Source organism: Echinops telfairi, unplaced genomic scaffold (genome assembly GCF_000313985.2).
Source record: "Echinops telfairi isolate 266 unplaced genomic scaffold, ASM31398v2 ScPeMD7_14;HRSCAF=57, whole genome shotgun sequence".
NCBI classification, from domain to species: Eukaryota; Metazoa; Chordata; class Mammalia; order Afrosoricida; family Tenrecidae; genus Echinops; species Echinops telfairi.
Window position 1 is genome coordinate 7,079,916 of NW_022103911.1, and position 5,272 is coordinate 7,085,187.

The following is a 5,272-nucleotide window of genomic DNA, read 5'->3' on the forward strand; positions in this document are numbered from 1 at the left end:
GGATAACAGTTGTATGAGCCCCTAATAAAATGGTAAAAAATTAAAAAAAAAAAAAAAAGAACCCCCAATAAAAGTATTTAATAAAAAATAAAATAAGATGCACACACAAAATAAAATAAAAAAAGAAGGGAGACCCGGAAGGCGCACTAGGGAAGAATGAAATAAGGTGGTCAGTTGCTCAGATACATTTCCATAGGGATGAAAATTCTGGGACAGGTATGCAGGAGAGGAGCTGGATTATAGAAACAGAGATGTGAGAGGAGGCAGGAGGGATGGAGAATTCTGAAATATTCAAAATGGAAAAATGGCTGGACAGCCAGTCTGTATGTGTTCTAAAGACATTCTCAAACCAATTAGCATAAATAAATGCAGCTCAAATGTGTCAAACCATATAAATATTTTGGAACACAGAATGAGCCCTGGTACAATGATGCTTGGAATGCTTTTTGGGGATTGACTCATCAAGGAACAATGAACCTGAAAAAGTCAGGAGAGTTCATTCCCTTTTTTCCTCCCAGATATTTTTTTTAAGTGAATGGAACAAATATAATTAAACATCTTTTAAAAAATAATTTTAAAAAATTATTGATCGAACTCTGTGCCGTGAAAAAATTAGTCTTACATCTTCCTGGTAATTTAGCTTTCTTTGAAGTGCTGTAAAGTGTTTAAAAAATGTGTTCTCATTTTGCTTGGATAACTGCCAACTTAAAAGTACAAAATATTTGTGTGTGTATGTGTGTGTGGTTTTTAGCAGGAAAGCAATTTAGATTTTGGGGAAAAATGTTTCTAAAATCAATTCATATTTGAAAGTAACTCATTTCTCCCCACTGCCCTCTGAATTGCGAAACCTTTCTCTGCTTGTAAGTGGACAGGGAATCCATTTAACACAGGCTCTGACATCAGATACTCTGCCCAAGAGACCAACGTTATCACTTATTAACAACTTGCCTAAGTTACCTTCTACAGCTTCCGTTTCTCATATGCAAAATGGAGATGAAAGCAGCATCTTTCCCCAGAGATCTCATGGGAAGATTAAGTGAGATACAATCCAGCATTTTAAACCATCACCTTAGAGTCCTGGGACTGTACATTTACGATACTTCTACTTTCTGGAGAATTCTTTTGTACATGAAAGTGTGGGAACTAATGGTCTCAGCTATGTCTGCTTTCTCTGCTGGGTCTCTGGAATGTCATCTACCATGTTCTACCATGAAGAATAAAATCACCGTGTGTATTTAAAAGGAAAGGTGGTAAACTCACAAGAGATATTTTAAGTGACTCTCAAAATTGATCCCGAGTCCATTCTTGACCAACTACAATCCAGGATGCTTTTTGGAAGATAATGTCAGTTCCTCTGGTTTGTATTGAGATTTACCCTGAATCAAGAGCTCCATTTTTCTGGTAAGACAGCGTCCAATTTTTATTTTAAAAGGTTATTGGTGATGGCAACATATGTACAAATATGCTTGAAATAATTGATGTATGGAATGTTGTAAGAGTTGTAAGAACCCCCAATAAAATATTTATTAAAAAAAAGGTTATTGGACTAGAGCTCTGGCCTTGCCTTTGAACTGATTGGTTTACTTCAAGGTCTTAAGATCTTTCTGATTCAGGTGTTAGAAAAATAGGTGCAGAGCATATGTCTAATTTCTCAGAGCTTTCCTACTTCAACTCCACCTTTGTATAAACATGGTACTGAATTTTTTTTAATGTAGAAGTTGGGGAGTATGGAAATGTACTTTAATTTGCCTCATTAGGTTTCTAAATAAGGTTGTCATCATGAGACTGTAGGACTGTAGTTTATAATTTTAAAAAATATCAATTTTGCCAAACATTGAAGATTTCTCCCAAATCTTACCTTTCTCCTTTCTCCACTTCTCTAATCTTTCTCATCTCTCTCTCTCTCCCCATCTATCTATCATCTATCTAGGTGTCTGCCTAGCAACCCTGGTGGTTTAGTGAGCTACCGATCAGATTGGGATGTTAACCAAAAGGTTGATGGTTCAAGCCTACCAGCTGCTTTGAGGGAGAAAGATAAAGTTCTGCTCCCTTGAAGATATACAGCCTGAGAAACCCCCCAGGGGGCAGTTCCACTCTGTCCTATAAGGTCACTATGCAACAGAGTTGAATCAACGGCAGTGAGTTTACCTTGGTGTGCCTGTCTATCTACCTATCTAGTTATCATGCATCTTTGCCCACCAATTTTTTGGTTTAATTTGCTTTGATAGAATGGGGAGAAGGAGCGAGAAGGGAACAATAATTGTATGAAGTCTCACATACCCTTGGACTTTGTCTGAACTGTTCTGTGAAGGCAGTGCAGGGAAGAGATAGAATGCAGGGTATTGGAACAACGTGAAATAAGAGAAACCTATGGGAGAAAGATGAGGTTCTCTACTCCCATAAAGAGTTAAAGCCTCAGAAACTCACAGGGGCAGTTCTACCCTGTCCTGTAAGGTCACTGTGGCAGTGAGTTTGGTTTTGGTTTATTGGCTAAAAATGTGGCCAGAATTTCAGATGACCAGAAAACAATTACAACCATTTCCTCTTTTCTAGGAGAAAGAGAGACTAGTAGCTTCCAACACTTCGCCCAACCTCAGTTTTTAGTCTCTCTAAAACTCAGGGTAGAACCGAGACATTGTGGCTCCTTTATCCACACTCCCACGTAGGGGAATGAGCATGTGAACAGAGCCCACTAGTGCCCAGGCTGTGACACCAAGTGAAAGGAGGGGTTAGCGTGTGAAGTTCTCAACAGTAGCTCATGAGACATTCCTTCCACAGCCAGCTCTGCTCATTGACGGCATATGATGAGCTCTTCTCTAAGGAGGCCCTCTTCTGTTCCTCTTTGCCCCAAACCCTATGAGCTGTAGGGTTAAATAATGACCTCATAACGTATATAGCTAAATACACCAGATAAATCACAATCCTCTTGTCTTATAGGACTACTTCCAATAGACCTCATGTTCCAGTTATCGCGGCCAGTATGTTAGGCCAGGCTCTTTAGAAAATCGAAACCAGTGAAGCTTGTATGTTTATGTATGTAGAAAGAGATTTACATCAAGAAATGCCTCACACAGTTGTAGAAGTGGGTAAGTCCAATCTGGTTCCAGTTTGTGGGCTAGATGGAAGTTAGGGCTGATGGACAGGAAGCAGGAAGATGAAGCAGGAAGACCATAAGCTGGTGGATGCAGAGCTGTATGTATCCAAGAGCAGGGACTTGTCTATCTGTTTGCTGTTTGTAATGTTTAATTATATGTGTTAGTTTGGCTAGACTATTGTGCTCAGCTACTTGTAAAAATCACTAGCCTAGATGTTGCTGTGAAGGCATTTTCGTAGATGTGATTGACATTTACCATAAGTTCACCTACTCAATCATTTGAAGATTTTTTGAGCAAAAATCTGAGGTTTCTTGCAGAAGGAATTCTGCTAAAAGATTATAACATAATATCCTGCCTGAGTTGTTTTTCAACAGTTTCATTGGCAGTTTCAACAGTTTCAACGTATCATACAACTCAATAATTCAATCACATCAAGAAGCATTGTACAATCATCACCACAATTAGCTTTAGAAAATTTTCTTCATCTTGTATTCATCATTATTCCACCTGAGTTACACATTTTTTTCCTGTAGGCTTTATTTTTTAACAGTTTTGTTGACAGACAAATCATATTGTACAATTCAATGGCTTAAATGTATTAAAAAGAACTGCAGTTTCACCACAATCTATTTTAGAACATGCTTTTTATTCTTGTACCCATTATTATTAGCTCCCCAACATTCCTTGCCATAACCCTAAAGAACTATTAATCTAGTTACTATCTCTATAGATTTACTATTCTGGATTTCATATAAAGAAAATCATACAAAAAATCCCAACGAGGACAACAAAATAAAACCCAGAAAAATCCCAATCCAAGAGCAAGAAGATCATAAAAACTGGAACATACAATCAGTTTGGAAAGTAAAACAACTGATGATAGAAATACCATATGACCCAGCGACACCTTTGCTGGGTATACACCGCAAAGAAACAGGAGACAGAACACCAACAGACATTGATATATGTTCACCGCAGCACAGTTCACAATAGCAAGAAGCTGGAAACAGCCCAAACGCCCATCAGGAGAATGGATTAAAAAACTCTGGTAAAAACAAAACTCTGGTGCATACATAATGGCATACTACATATCCCTAAAAAACAGTGATGGACTACGAAACACTTCATGACACGAGGGACCTAGAAACCATTGTGCTGACTGAAGTCGTCAATTACAAAAGGACAAACATTGTATGTGTCCACTATGATGAGGATAAACACCAAGATGAAGACAAACTTCTGCTCTGGGGTCATGCGATCCGTTAATCGAGAGTCTGCCAAGCAGCTCCAGAGAGAGCCTCCTCGCACCCAGGCAGCAGACATCACCCCCTCTAAATGTACACCTTCAAAACCTCTTTGAAAGAGGAGACCTCACTTCAGTTGAGGACAGCTTTTCCAGAGCAAGGGAGAGGGAAATGAACATTTACTTGCTGCTGTACAAAATTGTGCAAAAGTTCACCCCAAATCAAGAGACATTCCTAAAAGAGTGTGACGGAAACCTTACTGGAAATTCAAATCAAGATGGGGGGAGGGAAGCTTGCATTTCTTAGAGAAGGCAAATACATTTCTGTTGGAAGGAAAATAGGGATGCTCAACCTCCCATGGGGCAGGGGGTGGGATGAGGGGCAGGGGGTGGGGTAAAGACGCTTAGAACCCATGTGATAATTTGCCTGCTACTATGTTTCTAAGTGGACAATTTTGACCCAGTTTCTATCCAGCCTTTGGTGACCCAGGGCATGTGCTATAGATTACTGGGACTTTAGACCCAGCTTTCTGAGGCACACATACTTTGTAGGGCCATGCCAGAAGGACTCAATGTGGAAACCCCATGAAGTGAATAGGCTCCACCGCAAACTCGCTATAGCCTTTGGATTTAAGATAGAAATTTTGTAGTGTGAGAAGAGGCAGATGGCTGATATACCAAAGGCATAGAACTTGCAGATGTCAGAACTTGCCCCGGATCTCTTGCCTTGAGGGTGCCCGATGAATGGTGGTACTTACTATATTCATGCCCTCCTTGCTTTATTAAGATATGTGTTACTCTAGTAGGCCTGGTTCTGCTACTGTCAATGAATATTCTTTAAAGAATTACCTTATTGCCAACTGCCATTGTTTTTGTAAGTAGTATCCATTCACTTAAGATTTTAATCTGTACTATAAGGTAATAATTCATATAT